Here is a 26,528-nt window from a genome sequence, read left to right as displayed (position 1 = left end):
GGGCCCCTCCACGCCCGCAGCAACGTGGTGACCAAACCAGAAGTTCTACTGTCACCTCCGTAAACATGTAAGTTATCTAGTAAGTGGATCACAGGATGCTGGGCTGTGATGTTGTCCGTGCGTCTGGGTAAGGCTACGCATTAACACGGTCCATCAGGTGATGGATAGTGGACGAAACGCGAGTGAGGGTAGCGATTTGAAGAGCAGAGGGAAAAAAGTGCCATGGCTCGTGCCGTGGGAAAAAAACCTCTGCGACAGTGGGATGGGTAGTAAGAGCAGTAGTGGCTTACTAGCTGCGATGGCTCATGCTAGGTTGGATTTGTTAGTGTAGGTATCATGCATCATTACCATGGCAAGCGATGGCGATGTGTCCCAGATGCTGCTGCATTCCTGGAACAATCAAGATCGTTATACAGTAGTGGGAGATCGGCCATAGATCATCTCACTGTGTGGGGGATGTGTGGAGCTTGTTTGCGTGCAGTGTACGGTACGGCTTCCCTGTGTGGTGCCACTTGAAAATTAGTGGAGAGGTATCTTAGAACCAGGAGACGGACGTAGGAAACTTTTTGTCCCGTTCGACCGCTATAAAACGTGGTATGACAAAAACGCATCTGACATGGAATAACAAAACGCAAATGACAGCTAAACGTCTATCGTTAAGTATCAGTATATATCATTAATTAAAAATTTAAACATGAGAGTTGCATTGCTTGGTGATACATCTGCTGAAGATTTCTCTGAGCAATTGCTGACTATCGCTAATGATCCAGTAACTGTCGAAGAATCGAGCAGATTGATTTCATTTCTTCATAATTTCTGTAACTTTGTCTCATCGAAAGACGAACTTATCAACAAAGTATTCCCAAACATCATCACTAACTACAAAAGTAATGAATGGTTGAGTGAGCGAGCAGTTTTAGCGGCTGACAATAAAGATGACCGAAACTACATAATTCAGAATGAGATCATTGGTAAAATGCATTCATTCAAATTGATTGACTGTGTAACTCCGGCCAGGGTGGCCGTGCGGTTAAAGGCGCTTCAGTCTGGAACCGCGTGACCGCTACGGTCGCAGGTTCGAATCCTGCCTCGGGCATGGATGTGTGTGATGTCCTTAGGCTAGTTAGGTTTAATTAGTTCTAAGTTCTAGGCGACTGATGACCTCAGAAGTTAAGTCGCATAGTGCTCAGAGCCATCATCGGCGAACCTCAAAGTTTTTATTTCTTCTCCATGGATTTTAATACCTACTCCGAATTTTTCTTTAGTTTCCTTTACTGCTTGCTCAATATACAGATCAAATAACATCGGGGAGAGGCTACAACCCTGTCTTACTCCCTTCCCAACCACTGCTTCCCTTTCATGCCCCTCGACTCTTATAACTGCCATCTGGTTTCTATACAAATTGTAAATAGCCTTTCGCTCCCTGTATTTTACCCCTGCCACCTTTAGAATTTGAAAGAGAGTATTCCAGTCAACATTGTCAAAAGCTTTCTCTAAGTCTACAAATGCAAGAAATGTAGGTTTGCCTTTCCTTAATCTTTCTTCTAAGATAAGTCGTAAGGTCAGTATTGCCTCACGTGTTCCAGTATTTCTACGGAATCCAAACTGATCTTCCCCGAGGTCGGCTTCTACTAGTTTTTCCATTCGTCTGTAAAGAATTCGTGTTAGTATTTTGCAGCTGTGGCTTATTAAACTGATTGTCCGGTAATTCTCACATCTGTCAACACCTGCTTTCTTTGGAATTGGAATTATTATATTCTTCTTGAAGTCTGAGGGTATTTCGCCTGTTTCATACATCTTGCTTACCAGATGGTAGAGTTTCGTCAGGGCTGGCTCTCCCAAAGCCGTCAGTAGTTCCAATGGAATGTTGTCTACTCCGGGGGCCTTGTTTCGACTCAGGTCTTTCAGTGCTCTGTCAAATTCTTCACGCAGTATCGTATCTCCCATTTCATCTTCATCTACATCCTCTTCCATTTCCATAATATTGTCCTCAAGTACATCGCCCTTGTATAGACCCTCTATATACTCCTTCCACCTTTCTGCTTTCCCTTCTTTGCTTAGAACTGGGTTTCCATCTGAGCTCTTGATATTCATACAAGTGGTTCTCTTATCTCCAAAGGTCTCTTTAATTTCCCTGTAGGCAGTATCTATCTTACCCCTAGTGAGATAAGACTCTACATCCTGACATTTGTCCTCTAGCCATCCCTGCTTAGCCATTTTGCACTTCCTGTCGATCGCGCCAAGAAACATAAAGAATCATTGAAATACTTAATTTTTGTTATTTGTATTTCCTAATAAAAATTGAACTTAACTTCCAAAATCTGATTATTTATTGGCTTTAAGGCGGAACAGAGTTCGCCGGGTCAGCTAATTGTTGTATAAGAAACTGCAGCGCGTAATAACAAGTTGTTGTTGTCCGCCACCTTGAACTCTGACGAAAAATACGACGGAGTAATAAGTTTTGTAAGGTTCAAATGGCTCTGAGCACTATGCGACTTAACATCTATGGTCACCAGTCCCGTACAACTTAGAACTACTTAAACCTAACTAACCTAAGGACATCACACAACACCCAGTCATCACGAGGCAGAGAAAATCCCTGACCCCGCCGGCAATCGAACCAGGGAACCCGGGCGCGGGAAGCGAGAACGCTACCGCACGACCACGAGCTGCGGACCCTTTTGTAAGGCTGGTATTATACTATCATAGTTCTTTGTCACAGTTGCTATGTGAAATACTTATATCAAAGAAATTTGATGGTCTAGTAGGGAACTGTGTGAAATCTCGCCTGTCGTCAAATAAATATGATCAAATCTACGGCGTCGGCGTAGATTTTATCATAAAAGTCGTTCGTCTTCTGTTCACTGCAATGTGAAATGTAACCGCTTGGAGCGCTGACGTCGCTACAGATATTTGACGTCTGTGTAGTGTGTATGTAAACAAAATGGTTCAAATGGCTCTTAGCACTATGGGACTCAACTGCTGTGGTCATAAGTCCCCTAGAACTTAGAACTACTTAAACCTAACTAACCTAAGGACAGCACACAACACCCAGCCATCACGAGGCAGAGAAAATCCCTGACCCCGCCGGGAATCGAACCTGGGAACCCGGGCGTGGGAAGCGAGAACGCTACCGCACGACCACGAGATGCGGGCTGTATGTAAACATGGCTTCATAGTTGGTGTGTTCCTGCGGCTCCCTTTTTGGATAAACTTGCTTCGAATAGGGGGTGGGGGGTGAGCAAGGGGCGCTACAATCGTCGATCTCTGCATCTGGAAACATCCAGGCAGTTTTTCAGCAAGCTTTTCATCCTACTTCGTCTGTTTTTGAACTCTGGACGGCACAAGTTAAAAAGCACTTCATCTCTTTCGTACTCTTTATTAATTTTGTAGTTGTTGGAACACTAATTCTATTAACTAAATTATTCACAATTAAAAATAGTTCATTTTGAACCACCTGATGACTCCCCAGGTGTTATCGAGCACCCTGCGTCTACAAAACATGTATGCCACTCTGGTTGGACCCTAGACGACTGGAAGCCGCTGCGTCGTCAGATGAGTCCCGATTTCACTTGGTAAGAGCTGTGGTAGTACTCCGTCCACGAGTGGCCCATCGGGACCATCCGACCGCCGTGTCATCCTCACAAGGGAACCTCCCCATCGCACGCCCCTCACATTTAGTTATAAGTTGGCAGAGTGGACAGGCCTTGAAAAACTGAACACAGATCAATCGAGAAAACAGGAAGAAGTTGTGTGGAACTATGAAAAAAATAAGCAAAATATAGAAACTGAGTAGACCATGTGCAATATATACAACATCAACGATAGTTTGGGCTCAGGAGCGCCGTGGTCCTGTGGTTAGCGTGAACAACTGCGGAACGAGAGGTCCTTGGTTCTAGTCTTCCCTCAGGTGAAAATTTTACTTTATTTATTTTCGCAAAGTTATGATCTGTCATTTCGTTCATTGACGTCTCTGTTCACTGTAATAAGTTTAGTGTCTGTGTTTTGCGACCGCACCGCAAAACCGTGCGATTAGTAGACGAAAGGACGTGCCTCTCCAATGGGAACCGAGAACATTTGATCGCAAGGTCATAGGTCAACCGACTCCTCCCCAGGAAAACACGTCTGATATATTCTATACGACACTGGTGACGGCATGTGCGTCACATGACAGGAATATGTTCTCGACCCACCTAACTTGTACATTTGGCGAATGGGTAAAAAGATTCTTCTACCTTGCCCGATTTAGGTTTTCTTGTGGATGTGATAATCACTCCCAAAAAAGTGATGGAAACATAAGAGTTTGTCACATAAACTGCAACAAATGAATGCAACAGTTTCACAGTCACACAGTTTTCCCTGTGCTCTGTCAAAACATATGTTTTTAACGTTTTCCAATTTTTTCCGTGCAGACCGTCAAATCCTGCATATGTCCAAGCAAATCTGAACATGTCCTGGAATTTTCGAGAGCGAAGTTGATTGTGTGAGTGCCTGAACTTTGATAGTTGACACACGTCAATTGCTAGAAAATAAAAAAGTTAAAATTTTTACTCGAGGGAAGACTTGAACCGAAGTCCTCTCGTACCGCAGTCGCTTACGCTAACCACGAGACCACGGCGCTCGTCAGATAACACTGTCCTTGATGTGACTTATGTTACACATCGACTATTCAATTTGTATATTTTGCTTATTTTTTTCATAGTTCGACAAAACTTCTTCCTGTTTTCTCGATTGGTCTGTGTTCAGTTTTTCAAGGCCTATCCACTGTGCCAACTTATAACTAAATGTGACGGGGGGTGCGATGGGGAAGTTCCCTTGTCAGAGAAGGAGGATGCGGATAGGAGGGGTGTGTATTCAGCACAACGCTCTCCCAGTCGTGACGATGGTTTTCTCTGACCGGGGCCGCTACTATTTGGTCGAGTAGCTCTCACGATGCTGAATGCAGCCCGAAAAATGGCAACAGCGCAAGGCAGCTGGATGGTCACCCATCCAAGTGCCGGCCACCCCCAACAGCGCTTAACTTCGGTTATCTGACGAGAACCGGTGTATCCGCTGCGGCAAGGCCGTTGCCATGGCATATATAGTGCTCGAATATTTCTGCTCAATGTGCACTGTGGTATTCGAGTGTTACTACGGTAGCTCTGTCCTATAACAAGAAATCGTAGTGTTACGTTGAGCCTGTCTTCTGCACGTACAGCATTTCAGGGCCGCGAAATGTTGAAAATATTTAATTTCTCAAGCGATTATTCTGTTTTGTAATATAAGAAGTCACTTTACTGCGGAAATATTGAAATACACTCTCATCCATTCGTAAGTAATTTATATAAGACTTGAAGTCCCCCATGTGCAGCTCTCGTAACAAATTTGTCAAAATGGTTCAAATGGCTCTGAGCACTATGGGACTTAACTTCTAAGGTCATCAGTCCCCTAGAACTTAGAACTACTTAAACCTAACTAACCTAAGGACATCACACAGATCCATGCCCGAGGCAGGATTCGAACCTGCGACCGTAGCGGTCGCGCGGTTCCAGACTGTAGCGCCTAGAACCGCTCGGCCACCCCGGCCGGCCAAATTTGTCCGAATGCTTTTAGTATCTCGTCATAAAACTCACGGGTTCGCTCAAGTATGTTCCTTTTTTTTTCGCCAATTCTGTTCCAAAAGGAGACACAATGCAAATATTGTAGAAGCAAGTGCAGCGCATAATAACAAGTTGTTGTTGTCCGTCTTGAACTTCGACGAAAAAAATATGATGGCAGCGTAATACCCCTTTTTGGCGCCACGTCATAGATCTGTGTCAAAACATTTTGACGAATAATTGATCATACACTCCTGGAAATTGAAATAAGAACACCGTGAATTTATTGTCCCAGGAAGGGGAAACTTTATTGACACATTCCTGGGGTCAGATACATCACATGATCACACTGACAGAACCACAGGCACATAGACACAGGCAACAGAGCATGCACAATGTCGGCACTAGTACAGTGTATATCCACCTTTCGCAGCAATGCAGGCTGCTATTCTCCCATGGAGACGATCGTAGAGATGCTGGATGTAGTCCTGTGGAACGGCTTGCCATGCCATTTCCACCTGGCGCCTCAGTTGGACCAGCGTTCGTGCTGGACGTGCAGACCGCGTGAGACGACGCTTCATCCAGTCCCAAACATGCTCAATGGGGGACAGATCCGGAGATCTTGCTGGCCAGGGTAGTTGACTTACACCTTCTAGAGCACGTTGGGTGGCACGGGATACATGCGGACGTGCATTGTCCTGTTGGAACAGCAAGTTCCCTTGCCGGTCTAGGAATGGTAGAACGATGGGTTCGATGACGGTTTGGATGTATCGTGCACTATTCAGTGTCCCCTCGACGATCACCAGTGGTGTACGGCCAGTGTAGGAGATCGCTCCCCACACCATGATGCCGGGTGTTGGCCCTGTGTGCCTCGGTCGTATGCAGTCCTGATTGTGGCGCTCAGCTGCACGGCGCCAAACACGCATACGACCATCATTGGCACCAAGGCAGAAGCGACTCTCATCGCTGAAGACACGTCTCCATTCGTCCCTCCATTCACGCCTGTCGCGACACCACTGGAGGCGTGCTGCACGATGTTGGGGCGTGAGCGGAAGACGGCCTAACGGTGTGCGGGACCGTAGCCCAGCTTCATGGAGACGGTTGCGAATGGTCCTCGCCGATACCCCAGGAGCAACAGTGTCCCTAATTTGCTGGGAAGTGGCGGTGCGGTCCCCTACGGCACTGGGTAGGATCCTACGGTCTTGGCGTGCATCCGTGCGTCGCTGCGGTCCGGTCCCAGGTCGACGGGCACGTGCACCTTCCGCCGACCACTGGCGACAACATCGATGTACTGTGGAGACCTCACGCCCCACGTGTTGAGCAATTCGGCGGTACGTCCACCCGGCCTCCCGCATGCCCACTATACGCCCTCGCTCAAAGTCCGTCAACTGCACATACGGTTCACGTCCACGCTGTCGCGGCATGCTACCAGTGTTAAAAGACTGCGATGGAGCTCCGTATGCCACGGCAAACTGGCTGACACTGACGGCGGCGGTGCACAAATGCTGCGCAGCTAGCGCCATTCGACGGCCAACACTGCGGTTCCTGGTGTGTCCGCTGTGCCGTGCGTGTGATCATTGCTTGTACAGCCCTCTCGCAGTGTCCGGAGCAAGTATGGTGGGTCTGACACACCGGTGTCAATGTGTTCTTTTTTCCATTTCCAGGAGTGTATTTCCTTGTCAAAGAAACATGATCGTGCAATACCGACCTGTGGGCTTGCCGGCCGCTGTGGCCGAGCGGTTCTAGGCGGTTCAGTCCGGAGTCGCGGTGCTGCTACGGTCGCCGGTTCGAATCCTGCCTCGGGCATGGATGTGTGTGATGTCCTTAAGTTGGTTAGGTTTAAGTAGTTCTAGCTGACTGATGACCTCAGCTGTTTAAGTCCCGTAGTGCTCAGAGCCATTTGAACCATTTGAAGCCCGTGGTCTACAGGCTACCTTGAAGTGTCTAGGCTAGTTATTTCGGATCTCTGGGAACGGGTGCTGGCATTAGTAGGTGATTCGGAATTCTTGTGTGTCTTTCTGGAGCTTGTTACGACGTCAGTGCCAGGATTGGAAGGGTCCATGAGCTCAAAACTACGCCCGTTCGCACTTTCTTTGGCCTACATCTGCTTTGCCCAGGGGGAGAAGTTCGCGAGCGCGAGACAGTCGGAACAATACCGGCTCTTTCCTGGAAACAGCGCCCGGACGTATTGTTTCCAGCTGGAGGGAGATCGCGGCGTATTCTGCAGCTGCACAGAATTCGACCGCTGCATTATGCACGCTCAAACTCAGCGACGGCGAAGCGTTGTCGGCTGGTCGGACAGCCGGGCGAGCAGAAACACGCAACCCCGGGTCCCGCGCAAAAGGCCTACATTATTCACGCGACCAGCGCTCCGCCAGAATACAGGGTGTCTCAAAAACTGCTTCAAAACTTTAAAAATTCATATAAATTTATTGAGAAGAGATATAGAGCTGGGTTTAGTGTTGTTTTGTTGGGAAACACATCAAGTTTTTTTTTTTTTTCTTTTCCTTAAACTAAAGATGTTGTATGTGGCTTCTGTGGTGTCACCGCCAGACACCACACTTGCTAGGTGGTAGCCTTTAAATCGGCCGCGGTCCGTTAGTATACGTCGGACCCGCGTGTCGCAACTATCAGTGATTGCAGACCGAGCGCCGCCACACGGCAGGTCTAGAGAGACTTCCTAGCACTCGCCCCAGTTGGACAGCCGACTTTGCTAGCGATGGTTCACCGTCTACATACGCTCTCATTTGCCGAGACGACAGTTTAGCATAGCCTTCAGCTGCGTCATTTGCTACGACCTAGCAAGGCGCCATATTCAGTTACTGTGTCTTCCGAACAGATAATATTGTGAAGCGCGTACCGTCAAGAGCGACGTTCATCATTAATGGATTAAAGTTAAGTATCAAACTAATTACGTCCGCTTTCTGAATTCTAATTCCTTGTCATGTTCCAGACCTCACGTCAGTATAGTTCTTCCCTCCTCACGCCAGCCTGCTTGAGCTAAAACGCGTGCATTTCGGCCTTCTCTAGTAACACGGTGTTGGCTCTTCTGCCAACACAAAAGCTTCCATTGGGTATTCTGTACACATCCCATCGGAAGTCAATTTCTTCCGAAACTCGCTGCAGCATTACAGGTGTGGCTTGCTCAGTGGCGGCGTAAATTCTTCTCTAGGATATCCGGCACAGGAGGTACCAACTCGATATTCTTGATGAATGCCCATTAAAAAAAAATCGAGAGGTGTCAGGTAATGGGAACGTGGGGGCCATGCAATTGGCGCATCCCGGCCAATCCATTGACCTGGAAATCAGTCGCTGGGAAAATCCCGCATGTAAGCCAGATAGTCGGGTGGTGCACCATCTTGCATGAAATAAGCATTTAGTTCTTGGTCATCCTGATAGATAGACTCCAGTGGAAGACTCTGGAACAGAGACGCTCTGTAGCTTGGTACGGGCTTTTGTTGAAGTTTCGAACACATACCTTCACCGAGGAGTCAAGCAGTATATTGCTCCCTCCTACGTATATCTCGCGAAGAGACCATGAGGATAAAATCAGAGAGATTAGAGCCCACACATAGGCATACCGACAATCTTTGTTTCCACGAACAATACGAGACTGGAATAGAAGGGAGAACCGATAGAGTTGCTCAAGGTACCCTCCACCACGCACCGTCAGGTGGCTTGCGGTGTATGAATGTAGATGTAGATCCTCATCGATCTGTGGTATCAAAAATTGTTGTAACATATCCATGAACACAACCCCGTCCAGTGTTCTCTTAAGGAAAAAACAGGTGCCGTACACTTTGTTCTTCCTCAGTGGACACAAAACGTTCAGTTTGGTGCTGTCACCTAGATTTGGCAATGTTTGATGTGGATTTTCACTGCTCATTCTACAGTTGTGTGTGTTAACCTTGACAAAAATCTAAAACTAAACTCCTCCCGAACAGGCCACGAAGGCCCAACGGTACCGACCGGCCGCCGTGTCATCCTCAGCCCACAGGCGTCGCTGGATGCGGATATGGAGGGGCATGTGGTCAGCACACCGCTCTCCCGGCCGTATGTCAGTTTCCGAGACCGGAGCCGCTACTTCTCAGTCGAGTAGCTCCTCAGTTTGCCTCACAAGGGCTGAGTGAACCCCGCTTGCCAACAGCGCTCGGCAGACCGGATGGTCACCCATCCAAGTGCTAGCCCAGCCCGACAGCGCTTAACTTCGGTGATCTGACGGGAACCGGTGTTGCCACTGCGGCAAGGCCGTTAACCTTACCACTTAAGTAAAAAGTCGACTCGTCAGAAAAGATGATATTCTCCAAAAATTTTCAACCTCATGTAAGCGATTTAACATACCCGCACAGAAGTTCTTGCGAGCAATTTTATCAGTGTCTTTTGTTGCTTGTACGATCGTCAGTCTGCACGGTTTCAAATGCAAACGGTTTCTCACGCCAAGCAGTCGTATGTGGGATTTACAGTTTGCGAGATGCACACCGGTTGGGTTTCGTAGGGCTGTTGACAAAATGTTGACTCACTCGCTCAACGACGTCGTCAGGTGTGCTTGGACCACCTGATGTCGTTACTGCTACGGTCGCAGGTTCGAATCCTGCCTCGGGCACGGATGTGTGTGATGTCCTTAGGTTAGTTAGGTTTAAGTAGTTCTAGGGGACTGATGACCTCAGATGTTAAGTCCCATGGTGGTTAGAGTCATTTGAACCATTTTGAACCACATGATGATTCCCCATGTCTTAGCGAGCACCTTGTGTCTACAAAACATTTATGTCACTGTGGTTGGACCCTAGACGACTGGAAAACCGCTGCCTTGTCAGATGAGTCCCGATTTCACACGCTGATGACCTCGATGTTGAGCGCCCATAAGCCCCCCCCCCCCCCCCCCCCCCGATTTCACTTGGTAAGAGCTGTGGTAGTGTTTGAGTTTGGCAGAGACCGCACAAAACCGTGGACCCAAGCTGCCAACAAGGCTGGTGGTAGCCTCAATAATGTGAGGCGTATTGACATTAAATGGAGTGGAGGGTTCGGCTACTTGGAGACCATTTGCTTTCATTCATGAACTCTAGGTTTCCAAAGAGTGATGGAATTTTCATGGACCACCGGGCCACAAATATTCGCGATTAGTGTAAAGGACGTTCTGGACGACCAGAGCGTAAGGTTTGGCCACCCAGATCCCCCGACATGAATCCCATCGAACATATCTTGGACATAATCGAGATGTCGGTTCGTGCCCAAAATTCTGCACCGGGAACACTTTCGCAGTTTTGGACGGCTACAGAGGCAGCATGGGCCAATTTTTCTGCAGGACTTGTTGAGTCCATGCCACATCGAGTTGCTGCAATACGGCGGGAAAAAGGAGGACAGAAACGATATTAGGAGGTTAGGAAGTATCGACTACCTTTTGTCACCTCAGTGTAAGGTAAGCGCCGCCCCCCCCCTCCCCCCGCCCGGCTAGCCACGCGGTCTAACGCGCTGCTTCCCGAGCGGGAAGGCGTGCCGGTCCCCGGCAGGAATCCGCCCGCCGGATTAGTGTCGAGGTCCGATGTACCGGCCAGCATATGGACGGTTTTTGAGGCAGTTTTCCATCTGCCTCGGCGAATGCAGGTTGGTTCCCCTTATTCCATCTCAGTTACACTATATACTTATCTGGATATGGTGTCCATTTTAATACCTTCACCTGCTGACGGGCGTTGATATAATTCAACGGGGACAGGTGAAAATGTATGCCCCGACCAGGACTTGAACCCGGGATCTCCTGCTTACATGGCAGATGCTCTATCCGTCAGAGCCACAGAGCGCAAAGAGGATAGTGCGACTGCAGGGACTATCTCACGCACGCCTCCTGCGAGACCCATTTTCTCACCATATATGTCCACATACTACATTCGTAGTGTCCCTACCCAACGTACTCATTACTCGTGGAAGACATTCTTAGCAAATCCCGTAAGAGTTCGGGGAATATGTGTGCATCCGCACAGAAAAGGAAGGTCATGGTCGGTATTGCCAGAACTTTATACATATATGGATATGGTACCATCTTCATATATATGTTGTTGTTGTTCTGGTCTTCAGTCATGGGTGTGTGTGATGTCCTTAGGTTAGTTAGGTTTAAGTAGCTCTACGTTCTATGGGTCTGATGACAACAGCAGTTAAGTCCCATAGTGCTCAGAGCCATTTGAACCATTTGAACCGTTTTTAAGCGTAATAAATAACAAGGTACTATTGCAGTGACTGTGTTGTTCAGAATTACGATGGAGACATTGCAGTCAGTACAGCCGTTACGAAATACCTGAAATGTATTCGCAGTTGCGAATACGAACAGCCATCTGCTGGAATGACGACGATAAAAATTTCTGCCTGAGCGCGACTCCAACCCAGTTTTCCCGCAGCGAGAGCCAAACTTCCAGATGCCGTCCACCCTCTGTCTACAACCTGTACCCGTACTTTCATTACGTGTTTTCCTGTACAAGGGAGACGTTTTAATTGAAATGCATGGCCGAACGAACATTGTGACGCAATTCTGAACAACACAGGCAATCGAATTTTGCATTTATTCACAGACACCCAGCAGGCGACTTTCAATTACGATATCTCCCCTGTATGGGAGTGTTGTTGTTGTGGTCTTCAGTCCTGAGTCCTCAAAGTTTTTATTTCTTCGCCACGGATTTTAATTCCTACTCCGAATTTTTCTTTTGTTTCCTTCACTGCTTGCTCAATATACAGATTGGACAACATCGGGGAGAGGCTACAACCCTGTCTCACTCCCTTCCCAACCACTGCTTCCCTTCCATGCCCTTCGACTCTTATAACTGCCATCTGATCTCTGTACAAATTGTAAATAGCCTTTCGCTCCCTGTATTATACCCGTGCCACCTTTAGTGCCCGAACTCTTACGGGAATCGGCGGTAATGAGTGTGATGGTCAGGGCCACTATGAATATAGTGCGGGACAATAAGTTTCTAATATGGGTTTCACTGGAGGCGTGCCAGAGATAAGCCCCTGCAGTCGCACTATCCTCTGTGCCCTCGGTGGCTCTGACGGATAGAGCATCTGCCCTGTAAGAAGGAGATCCCGGGTTCGAGTTCCGGTCGGGGCACACATTTTCAACTGTCTTCGTTTATACACTCCTGGAAATGGAAAAAAGAACACATTGACACCGGTGTGTCAGACCCACCATACTTGCTCCAGACACTGCGAGAGGGCTGTACAAGCAATGATCACACGCACGGCACAGCGGACACACCAGGAACCGCGGTGTTGGCCGTCGAATGGCGCTAGCTGCGCAGCATTTGTGCACCGCCGCCGTCAGTGTCAGCCAGTTTGCCGTGGCATACGGAGCTCCATCGCAGTCTTTAACACTGGTAGCATGCCGCGACAGCGTGGACGTGAACCGTATGTGCAGTTGACGGACTTTGAGCGAGGGCGTATAGTGGGCATGCGGGAGGCCGGGTGGACGTACCGCCGAATTGCTCAACACGTGGGGAGTGAGGTCTCCACAGTACATCGATGTTGTCGCCAGTGGTCGGCGGAAGGTGCACGTGCCCGTCGACCTGGGACCGGACCGCAGCGACGCACGGATGCACGCCGAGACCGTAGGATCCTACGCAGTGCCGTAGGGGACCGCACCGCCACTTCCCAGCAAATTAGGGACACTGTTGCTCCTGGGGTATCGGCGAGGACCATTCGCAACCGTCTCCGTGAAGCTGGGCTACGGTCCCGCACACCGTTAGGCCGTCTTCCGCTCACGCCCCAACATCGTACAGCCGGCCTCCAGCGGTGTCGCGACAGGCGTGAATGGAGGGACGAATGGAGACGTGTCGTCTTCAGCGATGAGAGTCGCTTCTGCCTCGGTGCCAATGATGGTCGTATGCGTGTTTGGCGCCGTGCAGGTGAGCGCCGCAATCAGGACTGCATACGACCGAGGCACACAGGGCCAACACCCGGCATCATGGTGTGGGGAGCGATCTCCTACACTGGCCGTACACCACTGGTGATCGCCGAGGGGACACTGAATAGTGCACGGTACATCCAAACCGTCATCGAACCCATCGTTCTACCATTCCTAGACCGGCAAGGGAACTTGCTGTTCCAACAGGACAATGCACGTCCGCATGTATCCCGTGCCACCCAACGTGCTCTAGAAGGTGTAAGTCAACTACCCTGGCCAGCAAGATCTCCGGATCTGTCCCCCATTGAGCATGTTTGGGACTGGATGAAGCGTCGTCTCACGCGGTCTGCACGTCCAGCACGAACGCTGGTCCAACTGAGGCGCCAGGTGGAAATGGCATGGCAAGCCGTTCCACAGGACTACATCCAGCATCTCTACGATCGTCTCCATGGGAGAATAGCAGCCTGCATTGCTGCGAAAGGTGGATATACACTGTACTAGTGCCGACATTGTGCATGCTCTGTTGCCTGTGTCTATGTGCCTGTGGTTCTGTCAGTGTGATCATGTGATGTATCTGACCCCAGGAATGTGTCAATAAAGTTTCCCCTTCCTGGGACAATGAATTCACGGTGTTCTTATTTCAATTTCCAGGAGTGTATATATCAACGCCCGTCAGCAGCAGAAAGTATTAGTATATAATTCTAAACTCTGTTACACTATGTCGGCGATTGCTACGCAAACACTGTTTCTACGTACGCGTACACCATAATTACTCTACCATGCGAACATTTAAGGGTGTGCTCATTTGGTATGAGACGTTGCTGGGGGATGGTCACTGGGGGCCGAACCGCACAATAACCCTGGGTTCGGTGTGGGGCGGCGGAGGGGTGGGTGGACTGCTGTGGCCTGTTGTGGGGCTGTGAACCACTGAGGGCTACGGCGGGACGAAGCCTCTCCGTCGATTCTAGGTCCCCAGTTCAGTACAATACTATACAATACAATACAAGGTAAGCGCCATTGAACGAAAACGCTGCAATTTTACTGACCAAAGCACCTTGGCGTAGAGCACAGAACCCGTGTTCAACTGTCAGAAGCATTCTCAGTTTTTTTTCTCATTTCAGTTTTTTCTGTTTCGAAACTGGTAAATAGAACAATAAGGAGTAATAAAGACGTAGGTAAAAAAAATTCTCAGACGATTTGGATCACTATTTAAAATGTTAAGCCTCGTTGTGTGAAACCTGTTTCGATTAAGACTGCTGTGCAGACGAGCATCGGCACATGTTATCGCAAAAGGGAAGAAAACGAATCCTTGTCGCTGTTGGAGGTATATATAAAATAACGTATTCGTACATGGCGCAACATTCCGTCACAGTGTCAGGAGAAAAGGAGGGGTCAGTCGTTTAATCGACACGTAAAAAAAAAGTGGGGGAGAGAGAAGGAAAAAAACAAGCGACACTTGCTCCGACTCCAGGAAGTTGACAAATTCAGTTTGCCAAACTTATGCTGAGAACACGGTGCTGATGACAAGTTTTATCTGATATTGAATCCCTGGGGTGGATGAATTAATAGTCATGTATTACAGCATGTTTATAGATGGCCAGGTTCAGCAGACTTACACGTTACAAGTAGTACCGCCAAACCGTACACCTGTGAACCACCCGTGTGATGTTTATTTTTATCGCCAAATTAAAAACTTTATTTCCAACGTTCAGAATTACAGTCTCCTTTTGGAAGCACAGTGGTAATTGCACCACCGAGCGGATGCAACAACGACTTGTAACACAATTCATGACCAACTTTCAGCTCCGATATAACGGCTTATATAGTCGCATGGTATACGCCAAAATTAATTCCCGGAAAACAATATTTTTAAAGAAAAACGAAGTGTGTTTTAGGAGAATTTAGGCAATATAAGAGGGTGAGACTAAGACGGTGCAACTATGTTTGCAACCCTAAATGTAAACTCTCTAATTAAAGTAGGAAAATTGAAATTATTGATTGAAAAGCTGAACCAGAAAGAAATTTTAATATGTGCATTGCAAGAAACAAGGTTTTTAGATGAAACTGCTTTAGATTTTGAAAACTATCGTTTATTTAAAGGAAAACCAGGTAAAATCTTAATGAAACAAATGCCATACCTGGGAACAGCATTTCTGGTACATCACTCAATTTTAGATTCAGTTACTAACTTCTACTCGAGTTCTGAGAGACTATCCATTCTTGAGATTAAATGTAAAAACAAAGGATACTCTATAATCAACTGCCATGCACCCATAAACCAGGACAACAAAAATAACCCGGAGAAAGTTGAAGAATTTTGGGAGATACTTGAAATGGAACTGGATAGGTGCTCAAAGAAGAACATCAAAATGTTAGTAGGCGATTTTAACGCACAAATAGGAAGGGAGAAAAAATACCATGGAACAGTAGGCCTCTTCCCAGGTCACAAAAGAACTTCAAAAAATGGAGAAAGGCTTATAGAGGTATGTAGGCATTTCAACTTGAAAATAATGACAACACATTTCAAAAAGCTGAGCCGAAAAACTAAAACATGGAGATCACCAAATCCACTTCTCGGAGAGTTCCAAATTGACCATGTGGCTATCTCACTTCATTGTCAAGAAGAAATTCAAAACACTAAAGTGCTGAAAAGCCTTGATGTTGATTCAGACCACTATTTGACTACGATTAAATTCAGACCACTCCCATTTCGAAAAGAGAAGAAAACCTTTTACAAAATTCCAAAATATAACACAGAAACTTTAAAAAATGAAGAAATTAAACAACGGTTTCAAAGAGCATTGCACAAAGATAGCGATGGCATATCCACAATAAATAAGGTAGCGGGATGGGAGGAGATCAAAAACGAAATAGTTGAAATAGCAAAAGAAAATTGTCTCGTGAAAAGAGTAAGAAGACATCCATGGTGGGACAATGAATGTGATGAGAACCTGGAGAAGAGACAGAAATTGTGGCAGAAATGGAACTCCACAAAAGATCGTCAAGATCTTGACAATTTTAAAATCCAGAGAAGAGAAACAGCTAAGCTTTTCCGTAATAAAAAAAGAAGACAATTTCAGGATAACCTAGAACAGATTGAGGAAGACTTTAAAAGAAATAATTCTAGAGATTTCTACAAAACTTTTAGAAAACAGCTAACCAAATACCAATCCCCAAATTTATGTTTTAAAGATGAAGAGAACAAGCTAGGTTTGACAAACAAGACTAATTGTGAAATATTAGCAAAATATTTCGAGAATCTACTAAATTGTGAACCCCCCAAAGATAAAATGAGTTTTGAAAACCACCGAAATACTAATACCGAGTCAAAACCTCCAGACGCTGAAGAAATAAAACACATAATACACAGTCTAAAAAACAATAAAGCCCCAGGTGAAGACTCCATAGTACCAGAAATCCTAAAAATGGATACCAACCTCCCACAAGTTTTGGAACATATGTTTAAGAAGATCTGGGACGAAGAAAGAATTCCTGAAGACTGGCAGTGTGCCCTGATACACCCACTACACAAAAAGGGGGATAAGATGAATGTTAATAATTATAGAGGGATCTCGCTACTACCAGTAGGATACAAAATTTTGTCAAGGAAATTACTTCAAATCGTGGAGCCAGTTCTGGATAAAAAAATAGGTGAATATCAAGCAGGTTTTAGACAAGGTAGATCCTGTGTTGAACAAATATTTAACCTGAAAACACTAATTCGTTACAGAATCTCAAGAGGCCAGAGATTTGCAATAGTATTTGTAGATTTCAAAAAAGCATACGACTCGGTAGATAGAGAAACACTACTGAAAGTATTGGAAGAATTTGGGGTCGATAAGAAAACAATTCAAATTATCAAACAGACGCTAACAAACTGTAAGGCAAATTTATGGGTGAAATTTCAAGGAAGTTCGAAATTAAAACAGGTGTTAGACAAGGTGATGGTTTATCCCCAATCCTCTTCAACTGCGTACTGGAAAAGATATTGAGAATATGGAAAGAAGAACTCAAAGGCACCAAGAATGACATCAGAATTGGAACAAAAAAAGAAAAAATAGAAGTGGACTGTTTAGCTTTTGCAGACGATCTGGCAATAATTACAGAAAACGAAGAAATAGCTCAGAATTACTTGGAGAAACTACAAGAAGTTTCGGCCAGAGCTGGACTGCAGATTTCATTTGAAAAAAACCGTGTATATGTCTAATCATAGAAATAACAAGAAAAATCTTATTACTAAATACGGCAATATTAAGAGAGTAGAAAAATTTAAGTATTTAGGTGAAATAATTCAAGTGAATGGTTTAGACAAGAGTGCAAACCAGGCGAGAGCAAGGAAAATGGAATTTGCTTTTCAAAAAACCAAAGACATATATAACAAAAAAAAAACATTTCGATTCAAGCTAAATTAAGACATTATAAAACTGTCATTAGACCAGAATGCCTGTATGCATCGGAGTGCCTAACTCTTAACAAAAAGGGGGAAATAGAAAACATGGAAAGGAAAGAAAGGAAAATTTTGAGAAAAATATTAGGACCGAGAAAGATTGGAGAAGAGTACAAGCTAAAGAGTAATAAGGAAATATACAAAACTATTGAGAAAGTGAGTGATGCAATGCGTAAACGCAGACTAACGTTTTATGGTCACCTGTCGAGGATCGATGGAAACAGACTAACAAGAAAAGTGTTTGAACATAGTAACAGGAACGAAAAATCCAACAATGAATGGATACAGATGGTGAAAAAGTATTTGGCCTATTTTAATGTCACCCGTGAGTCAATCAGGGACAGGAAAAAGTTTAGACAAATAGTGAACGAAATTAAGTGTTTTCCAGAAGAAACGAAACTAAAGAATAATAACAGGAAATGGTCGGAAGAGCGGAGGAGGAATCATTCGAAAATGATGAGGAAATATTGGGAAGAGAGAAAAAAGATCAAAAAGCCGGGCAAGTGAATTGTTGAACGTGGTCCAAAGATGGCCGGAATCGAAAGAAGAAGAAGAAGAGGGTGAGTGAATGAGGCACTGTAAAGGGGGGAGGTTAACTTTTCAGTTGTTTCTTAGTCCAAGTTATTTGAGTCATTTGTTTGCCTGTTATTATTCCGTATTGATTTTTTTTACCTTATAAACCCTCCCATTCTTACCAATTTCGAAACAAAAAAGTATACAAATGAAGAAAAACTGCAAAATTCATTCGGGAATTGTATGCGAGTTGTCCGTTCTGCAGACAGATGTCTTGGTCGCTATGCAAACGACCCTTTCGTTTAATGGCGTTTACCTCGTGTGGGTACATAAGAGGTAGTCGTAACAGATTCTTCCCTCTATTTCAGTGATTTGCAGACCCCACATATGATGATAAAAATTATGAGTTTTCAATTCTCTATCTGTAGTGTTGGCAGAAGAGCCAACACCGTGTTCCTAGAGGAGGCCGAAATGCACGCGTTTTAGCTCACGCACGCTGACGTCAGGAGGGAAGAACTATACTGACGTGACGTCTGGAACATGACAAGGAATGAGAATTCAGAAAGCGGACGTAATTAGTTTGATACTTAACTTTAATCCATTAATGATGAACGTCGCTCTTGACGGTACATGATTCACAATATTATCTGTTCAGAATTGTAACTGAATATGACGCCTTGCTAGGTCGTAGCAAATGACGTAGCTGAAGGCTATGCTAAACTGTCGTCTCTGCAAATGAGAGCGTATGTAGACGGTGAACCATCGCTAGCAAATTCGGCTGTACAACTGGGGCGAGTGCTAGGGAGTCTCTCTAGACTAGACCTGCCGTGTGGCGGCGCTCGGTCTGCAATCACTGACAGTGGCGACACGCGGGTCCGACGTATACTAACGGACCGCGGCCGATTTAAAGGCTACCACCTAGCAAGTGTGGTGTCTGGCGGTGAAACCACACAATCGTTCCCGTCAATTTTGAGTTGTTGCGCGTCATGAATTTTTCTAAAAAACGAGCAAGTGTTGAGCCAAATATCTCAGAGTCTTTCACTTAAGGTTGCGGGCAAACGGCATGCCAAATGCGTGACGAATCTGCTGGCCTTTTCCCTTTGGTACACGGGGAGTAATCGGTAGTCCTATATAACCTACTTACGTCGGATGATGTCACAGGAACGTTTGTGCCGGCGCACAAAGGCTTCGCCCAGTTGCTGTTGTGTTCACCACGGGGCACAGTGGTCAAGGCTGAAGCAGATAGCGGCTTATCAGCTGCCAGTATTTGTCAGAATCCCACACGTGCGCAAAGCGTTCAGCCGAAGCACAGCTATCTAAACTCTAACCGGGACTATGAACTACGCCAACTATTTTATCTCGCGCGTCCTGTTTCTTCATTTCCCTCGCGTACGCTTACTAGGCCGTATTGTACGGCAATGTGTGGCCGCAAAAGTGTTGCCGTCAACAGTCCTGCAATGTTGCTGCAATACTTAATGGTATTACTGTATCGCTGTCCAAGTCATGGCGGCATCCCTTGCTCGCTCTCTTCGTTTCCGGTTGGTGGAAGTGAACCCAGGTTTCGTCCCCAGTAACGAATCTTGCAAGGAAGCCATCACCTTCTCGTTCAAAGCACCGAAGAAGTTCTTCACAAGCGTCAACACGTCGTTCTCTCATTTCAGGAGTCAGCTGGCGTGGGACCCATCTTGCAGACACTTTGTGAAACTGGAGCACATCGTGCACAATGTGGTGTGCTGACCCGTGACTAATCTGTAAACATGCTGAAATGTCATTCAGTGTCACTCGGCGGTTTTCCTTCACTATGGCTTCAACTGATGCAATGTTCTGTGGAGTCACAACTCGTTGTGCCTGACCTGGACGAGGAGCATCTTCCACTGAAGTCGCACCATTTGCGAACTTCCTACTCCATTCGTAGACTTACTGCTGTGACAGACATGCGTCACCGTACTGAACCTTCATACCGTCGATGAATTTCAATAGGTTTCACACCTTCACTACGCAAAAAACCGAATAACAGAACGCTGTTCTTCCCTGGTGCAAGTCGCAAGTGGGGCGGCCATCTTTATACTGATACTGCGGCGGTATGTGTGCATCTGCACTATGCTGCCATCTACAGTCCATTCTATACGCTGTTTCTAGCACGCTTACCAACATACAGGATAACGGCGCGAAATTTCGATTTCTTATAATAAATTTAAGGTTTTCATTTGACACACCCTGTCGTAAGTCAACGGATACAGGTGAAAATGTGTGCCTCGACCGGGATCCGAATCCGGGATCTCCTGCGTACGTGCCAGACGCTCTATTCATCTGAGCCACCGAGGACACAGAGGACACTGCGACTGTAGGGACTTATCTCTGACACGCCTCCCGTGAGACCCACATTCACAACTTACTGTCCCGCACTACATTCATAGTGCCCCTGCCCATTATACTCAGTACTCGAGATGTTTCTGCCGATTCCCGTAAGAGTTCGGGCACTGTTTGTGCAACCGCACAGAAGAAGATGGTCAAATGGCCTGTGAGCCATTAAAACTGCTACACCAAGAAGAAATGCAGATCATAAACGGGTATTCATTGGACAAATATATTATACTAGAACTGACACGCAATTTGGGTGCATAGATCCTGAGAAATCAGTACCCAGAACAACCACCTCTGGCCGTAATAACGGCCTTGATACGCCTGGGCATTCAGTAAAACAGAGCTTGGATGGCGTGTACAGGTACAGCTGCCCATGCACCTCCAACACGATACTACAGTTCATCAAGAGTAGTGACTGGCGTATTGTGACGAGCCAGTTACTCGGCCACCATTGATCAGACGTTTTCAATTGGTGAGAGATCTGGAGAATGTGCTGACCAGGGCAGCAGTCGAACATTTTCTGTATCCAGAAAGGCCCGGACAGGACCTGCAACATGCGGTCGTGCATTATCCTGCTGAAATGTAGGGTTTCACAGGGATCGAATGAAGGGTAGAGCCACGGGTCGTAGCACATCTGAAATGTAACGTCCACTGTTCAATGAGCCCTCAATGCGAACAAGAGGTGACCGAGATGTGTAACCAGTGGCACCCCATACCATCACGCCGGGTGATACACCAGTATGACGATGACGAATACACGCTTCCAATGTGCTTTTACGTTGATGGCCGGCCGCGGCGGCCGTGCGGCTCTAGGCGCTGCAGTCCGCAACCGCGCGACCGCTACGGTCGCAGGTTCGAATCCTGCCTCGGGCATGGATGTGTGTGATGTCCTTAGGTTAGTTAGGTTTAAGTAGTTCTAAGTTCTAGGGGACTGATGACCTCAGATGTTAAGTCCCATAGTGCTCAGAGCCATTTGAACCATTTTTGCAAATCACATTTAAGTGCCTGGCAGAGGGTTCATCGAACCACCCTCGCAATTCTCTCTTATTCCAATCTCGTATAGCGCGGAAAGAACGAACGCCTGTATCTTTCCGTACGAGCTCTGGTTTCCCTTATTTTATCGTAGTGATCCTTATCCCCTATGGAGGTCGGTGTGAACAAAATATTTTCGCATTCGGCGGAGGAAGTTGATGTTAGGAATTTCGTGAGAAGATTTCGTTGCAACGAAAAACGCCTTTCTTTTTCATGATGTCCAACCCAAATCCTGTATAATTTCTGTGACACTCTCTCCCCTATTTCGTGATAATACAAAACGTGCTGCCCTTCTTTGTACTTTTTCGATGTACTCCGTCAGTCTTATCTGGTAAGGATCCCACACCGCGCAGCAGTATTCTAAAAGAGGACGGACAGGCGTAGTGTAGGCAGTCTCCTTAGTAGGTCTGTTACATTTTCTAAGTGTCCTGCCAATAAAACGCAGTCTTTGGTTAGCCTTCCCCACAAAATTTTTTATACGTTCCTTCCAATTTTAGTTGTTTCCTAGGTATTTAATTAATAGAATTTACGTCCTTTAGATTTGACTGATTTACCGTGTAACCGAAGTTTAACGAATTCGTTTTAGCACTCATGTGGATGACCTCAAAATGGTTCAAATGGCTCTGAGCACTATGGGACTTAACATCTGTGGTCATCAGTCCCCTAGAACTTAGAACTACTTAAACCTAACTAACCTAAGGACATCACAAACATCCATGCCCGAGGCAGGATTCGAACCTGCGACCGTAGCGGTCTTGCGGTTCCAGACTGCAGCGCCTTTAACCGCACGGCCACTTCGGCCGGCTGTGGATGACCTCAACTGCCAATTTTCGCACCAGTCAGATATCTTTTCTAATTCGTTTTGCAATTTGTTTTGATCTTCTGATGACTTTATTAGTCGATAAACGATAGCGTCATCTGCAAACACCCTAAGACGGCTGCTCAGAATGTCTCCCAAATCGTTTATGTAGAGAAGGAACAGCAAAGGGCCTATAACACTACCTTGAGGAACGCCAGAAATCACTCCTGTTTTACTCGGCGACTTTCCGTCAGTTGCTACGAACTGTGACCTCTCTGAAAGGAAATCAAAAATCCTGTCACATAACTGAGGCGATATTCCATAAGCACGCAGTTTCACTACGAGCCGCTTGTGTGGTACAGTGTCAAACACTTCCGGAAATCAAGAAATACGGAATCGATCTGAAATCCCTTGTCAATAGCACTCAACACCTCATGTGAATGAAGAGCTAGTTGTGTTTCACAGGAAAGATGTTTTCTAAACCCGTGTTGACTGTGTGTCAATAGACAGTTTTCTTCGAGGTAAATCATAATGTTTGAACACAATATATGTTCCACAATCCTGCTTCATATCGACGTTAACGATATGGGCCTGTAATTTAGTGGGTTACTCCTTTCTGAAAATGGAGCTATTTCATTGGCATACAATGAAAGGAAGCTCACTGGTATACAATCTGGCCTTTACTAAGTAACTTGCCTGGCGAGACATAGGGCAGCTGATCTCGATTCAAATTCTGGAATATTTGCTGCGTCTTCTTTGGTGAAAGAATTTTCGAAAACTGTGTTTAGGACCGCGCATTTGTAGCTATGAAACATTACGCCATTTAACGGCAACAGAGGACAGATTATATGTCGATGAGGGCATATCATCTAATTTTTGTGTAATGTCACGTGATACCGCCCAAGCCGACGAAGGTAGCCAATCGTCAATAAAAAAAGGCGTTTCTTTCAGATTAAAAAGCAAAATCATGCAGCAAAATTACATTTTTTTCAAGAACTAAGCCTACGATAGACAGTAGGTTCTGTAGATGTAGTGCATGTCTTTTGTGACCTGTTTTCATTTAACTAATTATTATTCTGCTGTTTGATTTTTTTCGTCCCTTTCTCCGCAGCTAGAAACATTAAGTATGTTTTGCAGTGTTTCCCAGTTAGTTGTTTTAGTCTTCTCGCTACACCAGTGTGAAGATAAATAGCGTTATGGAGGCCTGTTAAGCGTGGGACGCGCAACGAAGGTTGAACTTCGCTTCTTGTTTGTAGGCTGAAGATGCGACGGCAGACGACGGACGAAACGCAGTGGAATGGTGCGTGGTGAACCCGACATCGTCACAAGAGGGAAACCTCTCAGATTTCCCCGAGTGCAATAGAAATGTGGACTACAGAATTTCCGGTTCGTTAAAGCTGTAGGTAAAATAAAAAACCCTGCAGAACAATTTTTGTCATGGGCTTGGCCGTCGGTTACGAAGGAAAATAAAAAACTGACACTAATTCCACAGGATCAGCTGTCAGACTGTTTTTAAGTCGATAAGTAAAAGAAAAAATATATATAATATATAAACCTTAAACTGGGTTAGTCAGGTGAGGAATGTGGAAGACGCAGTTATGTTCTTGGAGACGAAATGTGTAGAGTGAGTGGTCCCTGAAACTTTGTGAGACCATGTGTAGCTATTGTGAAATATTTTTCAGCACATGTCGCAAAACGTGTGCGTATACTTGCCTAGTTGTGACCGGTGAGAGAGTATTTCGTTGAGGCATTTATAGACAGCCTGTGCAAAGGATTTTCTATTTGGAAAAGTGCTCGCTGATCTCCAACACAAATAGAGACTATTGCCGCTTTTACTGCCACGTTCCATTCATAAAACATCGAAGCATCCCTTTGGACCTCAAATCTTTTTTGCTCACTGTCGGTCTATTTTTGTAGCGTACGAATTAATTACTGGAGAGCGGACGCAATAAAACTTGGATAGAACTGTGTTTATGGGTATGCGAGTAGAAAGTAAATATACAGTGCGACAGTGAGCCGTCTGTTAATTTAATCTCCCACGCGAGTGAAAATTGCACAACGTCCAAACTTTAATCAAGTTGCGGAACGGCTACACCACAGAAGAGCGGGCCAATAAAGCGAATGATTAAAAAAAAATATATTGTGCGGTTTTGAGCCTTGCGCCGAGAAACGCTGTGTCTTTAACCGACTCAGCAAAAGCAGAAACGTTTGACAAAACACCAGGAAGGGAGAACGAAGTGAAGGAGGTTTTAATGCACGTTGGACAGACATTTGCGTTAAGCAAACCAGGAAAGTCTCCGTGGATACTCCATACTAATACTGAAATAGGATATGGGTGCATTCAGTGCAGAATAAGGCAGACGTCGGATGAAACATTCAAAGGGGTAAGCATGAGAAGGAGAGATAGTGGAATTGAATAGAAGAGCAGGTGGAAAAAGAAAAGCGGAAATATTTGGCGTAGCCCCTTTAAATGCCACATTGTCGGTATATGGGATTCGGCACCGGTTCAGGCAAAATTCAGATCTGAGAAGAAAAGGGAGAAAACAGTTTTTCTAACAAACAGTATTCACCAAAACTTATGTGCAATTGTAGAAAATTCTGGAACTTTCTGAGACTTTTATAAATTGTATTTTGTGACAGACTACTGTTATATTTAACACAAAGGAAGTTATAAAGTGCTTTTGAGGAAATATGTATGAAGAAGGAAGGCAGTAAGCCTGAAATACCTTACAACATTCACTACAGAAAAATACAAATGTTTGCTACACTGTCAGTAACCCAGTTTTAATGAGGTTCAACTTTGATTGGTTCACAAATAGTGGACAGCGTTCCTAGATACTGTGAAGAGCGCTAATCACGTTGCTTGTAGCATTGCAGACATTTCTAATAAGGCTTTTAGGGCAGTTATGACAGAAAATTGTGTAACACTTTAGGAAAATGTACTAAGAGTGACATGGAAAACTAGTGGAAAAGCAGCTGACGTTCTTAAAATCCTTATTATAGGTCCGTAACTGCATGAAAGAAAAAAAATTGAAATGTAATATTTCTGGAATAAGAAAGTATCCATTTTACCTTAAAAAAATCTAAAAGGCAGCAAGCAGCACTCTTCGGAATAAGTGTAACTGCTTTAAACTATGAGAGAGAGGTTAGTATTAAAGCTGGTTGAAGAAAAAGAATAGGGGAGAAAGAGATATTGTGGCTCAAATTGATGTGCAAAGTGTGAGAAGTTAAAGGAGAAATTGGTGAAGTGGCGCACTGTGAAAATGTAATGTTGGAAATTTCAAATAAATCACCATGATGAGCAAGTGGCGAATGTAAGTGATGAAATGGATAACTTTTTGTAGGAAGAATATTTTTGGAAGTAGTGAAGAGTGAGATTTGGCAGTGTATGATGAAAAGTTGTGTGGCAAATTGGAGTGAAGGTGGAGAGAAGGCTTTCAGCTCGAGAGTGGAGCGCTGAGCACAGAGCAGGTACAAACTGGGTCGTCAATCCTGCCTGAGGCCTAGGCTGACAAGGTCCCTATCGTTCAAGACGGGCACGGCCCCTCGGAGTGGAGGTGGGGGTGGCGGGGGCGGACGGCGGGGCGATGGGGAGGCGGCAGCGGCGCGCATGGCCAGTATGCAGACGGACGCCACCCCCGGAGGCGGCGGCTCCGTCAAGTCCGCGCACGAGTGGAGGCGGAAGCTGGTCGGCTCCATCCGGAGGAAGGTGCGTGGGGGCAGCGAGGGGGGCGGCGGTAGCGGGGGCGGAAGCGAGGTGCAGGAGATCCCGCCCCCAGCGGGGAACCACTCCAGGGACCACTCACCCACTTACGACCGCCTGGAAGTGTCCGAGCCGCCCGGGAGCGGAGCGAGGTCCGGGACCTCCCCGACAGTAGCGAACGAAGCGTCCCTCGGGGATGCGGTACGGTC

General features: G+C 46.0%; 1 protein-coding gene and 1 pseudogene across 1 annotated transcript in view; one reads left to right on the top strand and one right to left on the bottom strand.

Moving 5' to 3' along the window:
• LOC126212702 (uncharacterized) overlaps positions 1-26,528 on the top strand; it is a 901,304-nt gene that overhangs the window by 535,925 nt on the left and 338,851 nt on the right. The gene's annotated exons all lie outside the window — the stretch shown is intronic.
• Positions 9,715-9,832, bottom strand: LOC126213991 (5S ribosomal RNA; annotated as a pseudogene).

This window comes from Schistocerca nitens, chromosome 11, assembly GCF_023898315.1.
Source record: "Schistocerca nitens isolate TAMUIC-IGC-003100 chromosome 11, iqSchNite1.1, whole genome shotgun sequence".
Classification (NCBI taxonomy): Eukaryota; Metazoa; Arthropoda; class Insecta; order Orthoptera; family Acrididae; genus Schistocerca; species Schistocerca nitens.
This window is presented reverse-complemented; position numbering and strand designations above follow the sequence as displayed.